Genomic DNA, 14,614 nt, shown 5'->3' on the forward strand with positions numbered 1-14,614 from the left:
CGAAGCTCACGGGAGACGTTCAATAAGTAGCAGCGGTCGCAAGTGTCGATGATGTCCCCCCGATTGCGCCTCACGGGAGATGATAACGATTTTGTTGCGTCTGGGGATATCAATGAGGATGTCTCAGTGATGGCTTCCCGAGGGGGATGTTTACGATTTGGCACGGCCGCGGGTGACAATGATGATGTCCTCATGATCGCAGTCCACGGTAGATCTTTTAAACACGACTTTGCTGCGATCGAAAGTGTCGATGATTAAGTCCCCATGATTGCTGCTTCACGGAAGATGTTCACGATTTTACTGTGGTCGCGGGTGACGGGGGTGATGTCCTCAAGGTCACAGCTCACTAGATATGATTACGATTTCGCCGCGGTCGCGAGTGTCGAGGGTTATGTCCCTTTGTTGCAGCCCGCGGGGATGTTAACGATTTTGCCGTGGTCACGGATACCCATGATGGCTTTGACTTGGTTTAGGAGAGATGTCCACGATTTCATCCACGATCACGGGTGTCGATGATGATGTCCCCTTGATGCATAGGATATATTCACGATTACTTCCGTGATCTCAAGGAATTTCCACCACAAGAGTAGGGCCGCTCAAGTAATTTGGCCTAGGGCCGCAAGTACCCTATGTCCGGCACTGCTGAGACCCGAAAAATCGTTATGTTTTATAGAGGTGTGCTTCTTTTGTGTATAAAACATTGAAATATGATGATATTTTAATTTTTGAAATTTTTATGATAGAAATCATAAACGTGATGGTCAGGGAAAAGCGGTACGGTCGTGAATTGTCTGGAATAATCTAAATCTTTATAAACAATCCTTCAATTATACTGTTAGTTATGATAAAAACATGTGTTTCAATTGAACTAAACTGTTCAATTTACAATGATATTTAAGTTATTGTCACGACCAAACACAGTATAATCCATAAGGCTGGATTGGGCGTGAAAAAACCCACGATGGACGCGAAACTTTGGTCGTGACATTACGTGTTATTTGGCTCTGTTCTGGCGGTAGCCCTGCACCTCATGTTCGAGGATAAAAAGTGGACTTCTAGGTTAATTTAGCAATTGAAATATCATATGAACAAAAATTAACACCACGTCTACTTCATCAAATGACTACGTACGGTCATGGACACACCAAAATTACAAAAAACACAAACTTACCTTTATTAATCTTGTAACTACTTCTTTCAACACAAAACGACCGGCTCAACAAACTTGACGTACACCCCGAACTAGTCTCCAAAACAAACTGATGCAATCGATGCCAGGCTTGCCACTGTCGTGCTCCAAAGATGAAAATTTTTCCCAAATGGTCGTGACGCCAAATCGAGGGACAGACTTATTTTGTCATGGTAGCCAGTTTTCAATGACAATAAAATTATAATATGCTCCTTTTTTGTAAGTTTAATAACTATTGATGACATAAAAATATGGCTTTATACATTTCGGCATGAATAATTAGTCTAAAAACAGCGTGAAAGTTGGAAAATGTACCCTAGGGACACGTCATGGTCGTGAATTTCGAGACTTTAAAAATACGAAAAAAATACCTAGAACCTATTTAAAACTAAATGAATGTGTGTAACATGTTGCCCCCGTCCCAAAAAATATTAAAACACATAATAATAAACTACAAATCCAGTATCTACGAAGTAAAAGGCCAGGGACATGAAAACGTACTTTTTTAAATTTTCACTCAAACATGTACGCTTTAAAACCGACTTTTTTATGTCAATTATTTTTTTGCTAATATATATTAGGGATGGCTAACGCTGGATTTGTAAAATGTTTTTGTGATAGTAAAGTAATATTTCATTTCATTTCATGGATTCGTTGTTTAAGTCGGTCGTCCGTTTACTGGTTTTAGCAAAAAAACCTGAACTGAGAATCAACATAAAAAGTCTGTTTGGTCCATTGCTTAATTTGGTTGTCAGTTTACCGGGTTTTAGCAAAAAAAAACTAAATCAAGAATTGACATAAAAAATTTGTTCGGTTCATCGGTTATTGCACAATTGAGGCCTATTCCGGAAAAAGGGCACATAGGCCAAAATGCAGTTTTGAGTATTTGAGACGTAAAGTATTCCTCTTGTAATTGCATAATCAACATTTTTTCCTAACATTACCTTAAAATAATTTTAATTTAGATCTAATTATTAGATCTAATTGTGTTACTATTCAGCTTTTAATATTCAAAATGTTAATTACTCAAAATTTGTCGTTAATTTATGTTTTTATATGATAAACAAAATGTGTTATATGCTGTACACATTGTTAGGAAAAAATATTCCAGGGAGCCAACTGTTGAGATAACTAAACAAAATTGACTGTGGTTACACAGTACAATATGGCGGTTCGTTTGAGCTACTTTCCGGAAAAAGGGCACATAGGCCTATGTACCCTTTTTTCGGAAAAGGCCTCAATTTGACGTGATCATCAATAGTTGGTTAGTAGGACATAAAAGGTTTATCTTATGTTTCTTTAGAGTAATGATGCAATAAAAATCTCATTAGCAGTCCCAAATTCACTGACATTTTATCATGACAATTATCATTTTGTCATACTCAAGCAGGTCATGCCAAGTACTTCCAAGAACTAATAGAGGCAATAGTTAAGCTCATACAAGTTTTATCACTGTAATTGATACTCACTTTTATCCTTTACGACTTTCATCATTTACTACCAGAGTAACTATGAAATCCCAAACTCATTTAAAAATGGAAATAATAGTTTTATGATATCATTAAATTTCATCTAATGACTCACACAGTATTTTTGTTGTGGACATTTAAATTTACTGTGGACATTGAAATTTACTGCAGGGTTTAATCAAATGTAAACCCAGGAACCAAAGTTTGGATAATTGATTTGGAATGTGAAGGACAAGTGGTAGAAAAGCTAAACTCACCACGATCTTATAAAGTGCTGACTGACAAAGGAACCATAGTTCGAAGAAACCGGTTTCACCTGCGACCAATGCCAAATATTCAAAAGGCAAGTAACCACAACCATCCACCATCAACAAGTGGTCAGATGGATAATCGAATCTATGGAGACAACGGTACGTACATAACCAAGTTTTCAACGGTTAACCACAAACGTCAACCATCAACAAGTGGTCAGATGGATCATCGAATCGATGAAGGCATAAGAAACTTTTCAATGGTGGTTCCTCCAGACACCTCTGGGAAATCTTCAGCTAAAATAACATCCAGATCAAGATGACTTATAAAACCTCTCCAGAAACTCAACCTTTAAAGAGGGAGATGTAATGGTTATGTTGTGTATTCACATGGGTTAATTTATTAGTTTACAGTTTGATTCCGTTTATATTTGGAGCAGGGAGCTCAGCCAAAAGTAGTTTTTAACTTTGAGATTTTGCAACATTATATCCAGTACCAAATGTGGTTTGAGGTAATTCTGGAAACCAGCATTTGCGTCACAACCCCCACCACCTTGAGGTTAGATATGGTCGGTCCTTGTGAACCACCAACTTACAGTCAGAGTCAGCCTAGGCGCGGCCCAGCCAACAACTAGCTGGTCATGATTCTCCCGCTGATATTAGCAGGTATGTGGTGATAGGCTAATAGGAGATTTACATTGCCCGACCCTTGGTTCAGTAGTAGGTAGCCCTCCCTCTAAATTATACCCTTTTAATAATGGGGATTTCTCTGTGATATTAGCGTAGTCATGTATTAGTAAGATATTATAATTTGTATTTATTTGCTTATCCGCTTAATAAATGAACCCAATTAACATCACGCCCGAGTAATTATTCTGGACACCCCACCCACTAGCGGATACAACATTTGGTGCCAGAAGTGTTCCTTTTTTATAAAAAGGGGATTGTCTTTTTAGTGGGTTTCGCTCTTTTAGGGGAATGTCCTTTTTCAGGGGGTATATTATTTTAGTTTAGGAATTTTAAATTAATTTGGAAGGATGGATTTTTGATAATTTTGTAAAAAGGGTAGTAGGGGAGATAATTAAAATGAGTAGTTTTATCTAAATTATGTGGGCATGACGGGAATTACTGACGGGGAGTTTGACATTTTTCGAACACAATTTTATTATGATTGCTTGAGTCACATATTTACTGAGGATAAAATAGCTGTGTTAGTTTCCATTTACGTATCTGATTCAAAGACACATATTTTGTGCGAGCGGCTGACGCAGCATTTTTCGAGGAAATTGAAGTTGATATCTGCGAGTGTAATAGATGAGGTAGTGGATATCAGGGACGTTCTACCGGGAATTATTAGGGTTTGTAGTAGCAGTACGCTTGTGGGTATTCGTTCAATGCAGGTACGAAAGAAGTATGCAAGCGTCCTGTGCAATTTACTGCGGAAGCATTTTTGACTTCTCGATTTGATTTCGGTAAAGTAGACAGTGAGGGTCTTCCCGATCTGAATTTTGAGGAGATCAGACAGGCAAGTATTGAGCGATTTACGCGTAAGAAAACCGATCATTATAATTTTCTAGCGTTGCACAGCGCTACGCAAAAGCGTAACGAGTCCGTAGACGTGTTTGCGGAACGTATTCGGCAGCTAGGGGCCCAGACGGTCACCAAATCAGATGATCCTGCCGCGAGGGCTATAATTGACCAGGAGGCGGAGAGGCGTATGTTAGCTGCTTTCCTACACGGTCTACAGGGGAAGGTCGGTGAGATAACCAGATTTGCATTTCCTAAGACATTCAAGCAAGCGCTAGAAATTGTGAACTGTGCGGAGATGGAGGAGCAATCGCATCCTTCTGATGTAGATTCGGGGGTATTCTCGATAATTTGTTATTCATGCAATAATGAAGGTCACATAAGTGCGGAATGTCCGCAGCGCAGAGTGAGACGGGGTTCGCGAGATCGGTCTCCCGCGCCCGGCACAAGTAGGGAAAATGGTGGATGGAACTCTTATAGAAGGGTTGATGACAATAGAGGAGCGTACACCTTGCAGGGCCGAGGGGGCTCGCGAGGCCAAGACGTCCCTTACAGAGGGCGTGGAGGAAGCGCACGGGGCATGCAGCGAAGTGTACGGTTCAGTGACGAAACACCTACAAACAGCGAAAATAGATCGTTTTGGCTGTCAAAAACAAGCTGTTTTAAGTGCGGTAAGTTAGGGCACCTACGCAGGGACTGTAGGGTAGGAGTGCAAGGCAGGCAGTTAAACTCCGCGCGTCCAACAGAGAAGTAGACCCGACTGTTGGACTAAGCGTATTCAGCGAGGAAGTGGCACCAGAAGTAATCCCAAGTGTAAAAATAGATGGTAGAAATGATTTAACTATGTGGATTGAAGTGAATGGTAGGGCGTGTAAATTTCTTGTGGATTCTGGGGCAAAAATCTCGCTGATTCATAAAGGGGTCTTCCAAGGGAAATTGGTTAAGACAGATATGAGAGCAGCGGGAATAACAGGAGAACGATTAAAAATATTCGGGGAGGCGAATATGGAGGTAATCGTGCAACGTAAGTTATACAAGTTGCGGTTTTATGTTGCGGACCTTACTGGGTTTTCTTATGAAGGCATCCTGGGAGTGGACTCGCTTCGAGAGGTCGAAGCGGTGGTAGATTTCGGGGGAGTCCAAGGGATGGACACGGGTCGAGAGGTCGAAGCCGTGGTAAATTGTAAAGCCCGTGGGGAGGGCTTGCTTCGAGATGTCGAGGCGGTTAATTGTACTCACTTTTTCGATGACTGTTGCCTGAAAGACGAAAATAGCCTAAGTCCGCCGGAAATCGCGCAGTCCGGTAGAAGTTCGCGGGGGAAGGAGCTGGGTGACGACTCAGTTCTGGAACCGGAGGGTGATCAGACGCTAGGGGTAGAGACGTGCACGTGCACCCATATGTATCGTAGGTTATGGAACGTCTTTCCAGTCGAAGACATCGTAGCCCGGGCGAGTACGGAAGTTGTGTTTGTGGCTAGGGTAAAGCCGGGTAAAATGAGAAATATGTGTGGTAACGTTGTAATACTTGTGGAAGTATTGTTGATGTAAAGGTCGTGGTACCTGCGTTGTTGTTTATTGAGGATATTTGTAACCATGGAAGTAATGTGGTTTTAGTAAGGTCCGTAAGTCAAGTGGTTGAAAAAGGTGATAACAAGTCGTACGTTCAGTGTTGTATAGTGAATTTAAATGCTCATGATGTTATTTTGTCTCGTAAAGTACCGGTCGCGAGGGCCGAAGGGGTTAATGATTTGAAAAATGGGTTAAATAGTTATGAATTAGATGTGTTAGAAATAAAACCTAAGTATAGTTGTGTAGCCAGTGTGAGTAATGCCTACCATTCAGTTAATGAACAGGAAAATTGTGTAGAATTTAAAGATATTATTTGTAGTGATGTATGGGGAGAAATAAAAGAGGAGAATGATAATTCTGATGCTTCTGAGGAGTGGGATAAAATGTTTGCCATGGAAGGCAAAATAGATATTGATCTTCTAATTGATTCAAAATTGGAGCATTTAAGCTCGGAGGATAGAAAGGTTATGAGGCCAGTGCTAGCTAGATATAAGGGAGTATTTTATGATGGAGTAAGTCCGTTGGGGTGCACTAATCATATAACTCACAAAATTCCTACCGGAAATGCGGCGCCCGTGAAACAAGTTCCTTATAGGTTGCCAGAATCTCTGAAAGGCGTGGTACAAAGTCATATAGATGATATGCTAAGAAAGGGTATTATTCGCCCATCTGATAGTCCGTGGGGTTCTAATATTGTCGTGGTAAAGAAAAAGCGACCCGTAGATCCAATAGATAAGGATAAAGATTTAAAGGAGGATCATACGTCATATCGTGTTGCAATTGACTACCGTAAGGTTAACCAGCTGACTATAAAATCTAACTATCCGTTGCCACTAATACAAACAACACTTGACTCCTTGTCAGGTTGCCAAATATTTACTACACTTGACCTACACTCGGGCTATTTCCAGGTCCGGATGGAGGAGGAGGATATTCCCAAAACAGCATTTATAACACCCAGCGCTACATATGAGTTTTTGAGAATGCCATTTGGGCTCTCTAGCGCGCCAAACACCTTCTCGCGATTGATGAATAATGTGTTACAGGGATTGCTAGGAGAGGGTGTGTTAGTTTATTTAGATGATGTCATAGTAGCATCATCTACAATAGAAGAACACGCAACGAGACTCGAATTAGTATTTGAAAGATTCAAAGCAGCTAATTTAGTAGTGCAACCATCTAAATGCGTGTTTGCTAAGGCGGAAGTCAGTTATCTCGGACACATTATCAGTGGTGAAGGCGTGAAGCCAGACCCAAGGAAAATAGAAGCTGTTCGCGCATATCCTATTCCAGTAAATGTTAAACAAATACGTAGTTTCTTGGGGTTGGTAAATTATTATAGAAAATTTATTCCAAATTTTAGTGAAATTGCAAAGCCATTAACTGAGTTAACGCAAAATGATATTAAGTTCAGTTGGGGTGAGAGGCAGCAGGAAGCATTCAATTACCTGACAAATGCACTTACGACAGAGCCTATACTAAAATATCCTTGTTGGGAACAACCGTTTACCGTGACTTCGGATGCTAGTAAATTTGCTTGTGGGGGATTGCTCTCACAAAATATAAATGGTTCAGAACATCCTGTAGCATATTATTCGAAGTTATTTAATAAGGCTCAGAGTAATTATTCCGCAACTGAACGAGAGCTATTAGCGGTTGTAACGTTAGTAAAGGTTTGGAGACCATATTTGTATGGGCGGAAATTCACTCTTGTGACAGATTGTATAGCGCTTCGCTGGTTATTTTCCATGCGTGATCCGTCATCTAGATTAATGCGATGGGGACTTATTTTATCAGAATTTGAGTTTACAATAGTACATAAGAAGGGTTGTCAGAACATTCAGGCAGACGCGCTTTCGAGGATTGCAGCTGTTGAGGGTCCCATATGGTCCCGAGATATGGTTTGGCAATCGCAAAAGCTGGACACTTTTTGTCAAGAAAAGTTTAGGGAGGTTAGGAATAGTGAAGATTCGGATTTTATTATGGATCAAGATGAATTGCTTTTCAAAAAGGAAAATGACGGGGAGAAATTGGTAGTTCCCAGGGGCATGGTATTGCCAATTATCAGACATCACCATGATACACCCTTTTCGGGTCATTTGGGGATACAAAAGACGCAAGAGTTGTTAAAAAGCCGATATTTTTGGCCTACTTTGTTGCGTGATGTAACTAATTTTATCAATAGTTGTCAGAAATGTGCGTTGCGGAAACCCGGAAATAAGGTAACCGCGCCACTAGGCGTTTTTGAGCCAGTGAGTCAACCTATGGAATTATGTTCCATTGATATAGTAGGAAAACTTCCAGTTACAAGCAGCGGAAATGCTTATCTTTTAACATTTGTAGATCATTTGTCTCGATATGTCGATGCCGTCCCTATTAAGGATGTTACGGCTAAGACAGTAGCTAATGCATTTGTAATGAATTTTATTGCTAGACACGGAGTAATGCATAAATTATTAACAGACCGGGGAACAGTGTTTCTTAGTAAATTGTTTCGAGAAATGTGTGCGATCCTAGACATCAAATGTCTTAATACCACACCATACCATCCAGCATGTAATGGGATGATTGAACGAAATCATGCCACATTGGCAACCATGGTAGCACATTATGTAGAGGAGTATGAAGGCGATTGGGATAAGTATATTCCATTGGCACTCATGGCTCTGAGGAATACAAAATCGGCTGCCACAAAGTTTACACCTTATTATCTGTTTCATGGAAGGGAAATGAGACTTCCTGCCGATGATGACCTGAGTTTTCTTGATAAAAAGGAGTCTAAGTGCGGTAATTTAGTAGATGCAGTGAGCCAAGCGCTAAAGTTAGCAAGGGAAAACACACATGCAGCTAAGGAAAAGAGTAAATTGTATTATGAAAAAAATAAGAAATTGATGGAATTTAATGTGGGAGATACAGTATATGTTTTTCACCCGGAAATTAAAAATGCACCAGGGCAGAAATTTTCTAAGTGCTGGTCAGGGCCTCATACCATTCTATCCAAGTTATCAGATTTAGTTTATGAAGTTCAATTAGGGGAGCGTAAAACAAATCTACATGTAAATAGATTAAAGGCAAACAGGGAAAGTTTGCGAAATGAGATAGTGTTGGAATATGATAAATTCAAAGAAATTATTGGTAATGATTTTAGCAATAAGGACGATACGGTTGTGGTAAGTGATAAGGCGGATGAACGTCCGGTGATTGACAGGATCGATCAAAATTTGCGGCCGGATGCCATGGTTTTTGCAAAACCAAGAATTGTCGGAATTAGGCCGGAGTACGGCGGAAGTGGCCTGGCACACGTCCCGGAGAAGCGGCGAACCGAGGCGCCGGAAGTACCAGAAATAGAAGATGACACGGGCGATATGAATATGGCAAACACCAGTAGTAGCTCGGACCAAAGTACTTTCCGAGGTTTGGGTAGTCCATGTTCTGTGACTGAGTCATTAGGCTCAGAAAGCTCAAGCCGTGTGGAGGATACTGGTAATTTAACTATGATTGATGATCCGAGGAATGTTGACTGGGCACCGTCCAAAAATAAAGATGACGCGCCAGATACGAGAGTAACGACTCATCCGTACAATACTAGGCACAAGTCCAGAAATCAATCAGCAACCAGTCCTTGAGTAAATTTATGTCATTGAATTAAATGAAAGAAATTAATTTTGTATTTTAACAAATGAAACTTGGATGCACTTCCTGGCTGAAACGCGAGACGTTATTGTTTGTAGGTATGCGGCGTTGTTCTGATAATTATTGATTTTGTTGTATATATGCAGATAACGGTATATGTGTAAAATGCGTATGGTATAAATGTAAGAAAGAATGGGAAAAAAAATTAACAATGTGTTGCACTAACACTATTTGTTTCAATTCGTAAGATATGGCGGTACTTCTATTACTAAGGCGGTGTTTCGTTTGTTTGCAGGCACGCTCTGCAGCGTGGCCACACTAGACCCTGGTCTCGAAGGGAAGTTAGTATGTGGAGCAAGGCATTGTGAATTGCTGCCAGCAGGGGTAATGTTCATCAAGGAAAGAGATTTGATAGTTACAGGGGACACGTGGAAGGTCGCGTCAACCTTAGATGTAAAACATTATGATGAACTAGTGTCGGCGTTAGCAGATGCGGTGTATAGTATTGCAGACAACGTTTCCGAGATAGGGTTGCCTATTCCCGAGGATGAATTAATGCGGATGAAGGAGGGAGTAATGCATTTACGGGCGATAACGGACCAACTGCAACTTTTGTTAGATGGGGAGGATGATAGGGACAATATAAGGGGAAAAAGGGCTATATTTGATTCTATAGGGACAGGTATGCGTCAAGTATTCGGAACGTTAGACTTGGAAGATTTTCATAATTTAAATGATAAAATTGGGAAATTGGCAATCATTCAGGAGGAGATAGTTCATGCTAGTCAGGAACAAGTAACTTATGTAAAAACATTACAGGATGGGTTGAAAGTCACACATTCGGATATTATAGGGCTTGCAAGATTTTTTGAAAATAAAGTTAGTCAGTTTACAATGCGTACACAATCAGTGGAGTTGCAAGTCTCACAATTAAATTATACTGTAAATTTACAAAATGGGTTGTATTCACTAGTCAGAAGTATTGAGTTTACGACTCAAAATTTGCGCACTGAGTTACTTCAAATCCAAAAAGCAATCGATGATTTGGCACAAGGGTTTATATCAGCAGCATTAATATCTCCATTTAAATTGGCGGAATTGTTGGCGGAAGTAAGTAAGAAGCTACCGGATGGCTTGGCGTTGATAACAAAACCTGACCTGGGGAGCATACACATTCATTATAAATTATGTAAGGGTTATGCTGTAGCGTACAAGGACGGGATTAGAGTGATATTTACTGTTCCGTTAAAGTCCCCAGATAGATCCTTTGAGTTGTTTAGAGTCTTTAACCTCCCTGTATATGATCAGAAATTAAGGGCATATGTAAGTTTCCATAGTCTGTCCCCATATCTAGCTATTACACCAGATCGACAGCGGTATGCCACTCTGAGCGAGGAACAACTCCAGCGCTGTACCCAGGGACAACAGGCACTGTGTCAACCACTATTCCCAGTGTACCTACGTGTAGAATCCAGCTGTGAAGCTCAACTGCTAGCCGAGCGAGGAACGACGATCCCAGGAGTCTGTCAGAGGAGGGTGCATCATGGACCAATGGACACTGTGTTTCACCAGGTGCCGTCGCAAGGGCTGTGGGTGTACAGCACAACAACAGCAATAACATTGACTTTTGAATGCAGAAATGAAGTGAGACAAACAACGATCAGAATCAACGGGACTGGAATATTACAAAATTCGTCTCATTGTCACATTTTCAACAGCAACCTATCGCTTCTTCCATATAGCACTGGTTTTATGAAATTCAAGAATTTTCGAGAATCCATAGTTCTGCCAGAATTGGAGACACTCTTGGACATCAAAGAGCAGGCGCTGGTGCAGTCGTACGTCATCCAAACACGTAACACTACAGAGCTGAAGCCGATTGAAGAAGTCGTCAGATCTGCAAGTACTTTTGGGTCAACGTATTCCCACCTAACTTCAGTATTGGAGCACATACAGATACAGCAAAGAGACCTGAAAGCGGCGCAAACGGTGCGGAAGGTAGCCTGGGGAGCTGGCACAGTAATCATTTTGTGCGTCATCGCTTGTTTGACCTGCTACTGTCGAAAGCCGTTGGGAAGGGTCGTCCAGCTATTTTGGGTGATCAGCCACTGTCAGGGAGCCCAGACGGGACCACCATCATCAACTGTAGACAGCGAGGTGCCTAGCCCGACTCCAACCATGTACCGGAGAGCAATCATTCCAAGTGCAGGGGTCCGATGGAGCAGCCACGCAGGAATCAATCTCATGTCCACCCTCGACCGTTCACAAGCAGCAGAAGTCCACCTGGCGGAGACCTCAGCTCAAGAAGAAACCAATTTGTAACCCCAGAAGTATCGCCAAATCGGTGAATTCGTGTGAATGTGCAAGTGTAGTGAGTGAAGGGCAATATTTGTGTTATTTTGCGTGCATTATGGTATTGTAGAATTTAAGTAATGTATTATGTTGTAGCCGCAGCAAAATGGTAAGCACCAAGATCAGTGCTAAACGCGTTAGTATTGACCCGGGTGCGGTACATACGTGTGGTATGTACGCGTACCGGGTTCGCTAAGTGTACATATAGCATGTGCATTTACCGAATCCCAGTTAATAAATATGAAGTAACGCTGCGGTGATATGAGCAATGTATTGATGTTGGCAGTAATTGTCAATTGATGATGACGGCGGGTCTCTAAGCATGTGTCTTTCCGAATCTATTGAAATTCATTGTAATCAAAATTCAAAATTGTCACGTAATAGCCACATGCCATTCGAGGCGTTAAGAGCCACCCCAGTGACCGGACAGGTCCTAAAAGATTGCCTGTTCGTTTTGGGTAACCGCACCCTGCCAATTGAGGCTCAAGCGGTCCCTTTAGTCATGTTATACCGTCCTCAGGGTTATTTGTCCTCCTTGTCTACCTCAGGTTGTAAGCAGTATTAATGCAACGGGTTGTATGTTCCTTAAGTGTTTAAGCGAAGGTTGTATTATTTATAATTTAAGTTTGAGGGTGCTATCTTAGATATTTTGGTGTTTATGAATTAATTGTGGAATGTTAAATGTGTAATGAAGTATTTATAGTGTTTGAAAAAAAAAGTGTTAAAATAGGCAAAATGTCTGTATGAATGGATTATGGAGTGTGAATGCATAACGTTAGGATGTTCCATTAACTGTGGATATACCCTTTGTTGTTAATTGGTAGTTTATTTATTTTGTGAACAGCCATTAAGCACAATTCGGGAATCACGTGGTAATTGGTTTAGTCACACATTAATGTGGATACGTCAAGGGATTGTCACAATTGGGCAAAAGTAAGCATTGACACATGGTGACAGTACTACGGAGACAGCTGTAGTCTGCGAGGTGAGTGGAGGTCTTTACCCCCTCGACATTGTTGGTCATTCATTAAATAGACCTGGTATGCAGAAGTGTTATCTTTGAAGGCCAGTAGTGTGGTCTGTGCCAAACAGCTGTTGTCGCCAATACAGATAACAGAACTCCAACTCCAGGATTGTTTATTTACTTGTCCTTGAGGCAAATATTTCAGATAACTAGTTGCCCACAACATTCCTGATTGTGTCTGATGGTGTGAACATAGTCAACGTAGCCAGTGACGGCTGCTGTATGAGTTTTGAGACATAAAGATAGTTAAAATCAATTTTAAATATGCATAAAGGTTGTCGGGGTATAGAAGCAGAAAGTGGTGTTTAATTTTGGAAATATAAAATGTTTCACCAAAGGTATAATAATATGATGTAATAAGTAGGGTAGTTGTTTGGTGTGTGTGTGTGTAAAAGAATAAGGTATATGTATATATATAAAGAGAAAGAATTAAAAAAAAAAAAAATAGTAAAAGTATAAAATAAAATAAAAATATTTGTGGTTACATTGATGGATTGTGTGGTTTGAATTAATCAATTATAGTCTTGCGTTTACTTTGTGATTTAAATTGATGTATTGTATTTCTTTGTGTTTATTTTGGGAGTTTGATTTAATAGAGATGGAGTATTGGCTAATTAGTCAGGGTGTATTGTAGTTCAGATAGGGATGCGCTATGTTAAGCGGGGAAGAGAAGAGATGCATTTTGTAGATGGAAAAGTTTATTAGCGTGTTATAGTGTGTTAACTGGTATTCGTATTGTATTTTGCTTATTCATTTGCCAATTTTAATAACATAATTATCATTGTCGTGTGGTTTATTGTGTATATGTTAGGACATTTAGGTAATATTTAGCAGAGATAGTCGCTTATGAGATCAGGCAAAGTATTAATTATTTCTATTTTTATCATATTGGATTTGTTAATTTACATTTAAATCAAAATTATGATTCATCATTTCACTGTGCATACAGTTGTAGATGTCCAACTGTTTCACTGAGGCGGCGTGTGCCACCGCAGGCGTAATCACTGCGGGAAGCCGGTCAATGATAAGCCTGTATCTCTGTTGTGACTTTGTTGTTGTAATTTCGTATCAAATATGAATATACTTTAACCATAGAATATTTTAGATATTTGTTTTGACATTGCTATGGTGTAGCTTTAATGCTTAGACAAGCAGAGAATTCCCCTTAGAGTATCTCCTATAATTGTAAGGGCCAAGGATCATTTAACATAAACAAAACACATAGTTCTTTCAAAATTTTTTATTTTTGGTAAAAGTTAGACCACCTGAGTGTGGTCTCACTTTTAGAAAGAAGGGGCGAATGTTGTGTATTCACATGGGTTAATTTATTAGTTTACAGTTTGATTCCGTTTATATTTGGAGCAGGGAGCTCAGCCAAAAGTAGTTTTTAACTTTGAGATTTTGCAACATTATATCCAGTACCAAATGTGGTTTGAGGTAATTCTGGAAACCAGCATTTGCGTCACAACCCCCACCACCTTGAGGTTAGATATGGTCGGTCCTTGTGAACCACCAACTTACAGTCAGAGTCAGCCTAGGCGCGGCCCAGCCAACAACTAGCTGGTCATGATTCTCCCGCTGATATTAGCAGGTATGTGGT

At 40.4% G+C, this 14,614-nt stretch overlaps 1 protein-coding gene across 2 annotated transcripts in view; it reads left to right on the top strand.

Moving 5' to 3' along the window:
• LOC128990869 (mutS protein homolog 4-like) overlaps positions 1–14,614 on the top strand; it is a 122,247-nt gene that overhangs the window by 89,541 nt on the left and 18,092 nt on the right. The window lies entirely within an intron of this gene.

This window comes from Macrosteles quadrilineatus, unplaced genomic scaffold (assembly GCF_028750875.1).
Source record: "Macrosteles quadrilineatus isolate MER2022 unplaced genomic scaffold, UCM_ALF_1.0 Scaffold_1__1_contigs__length_201487025, whole genome shotgun sequence".
Classification (NCBI taxonomy): Eukaryota; Metazoa; Arthropoda; class Insecta; order Hemiptera; family Cicadellidae; genus Macrosteles; species Macrosteles quadrilineatus.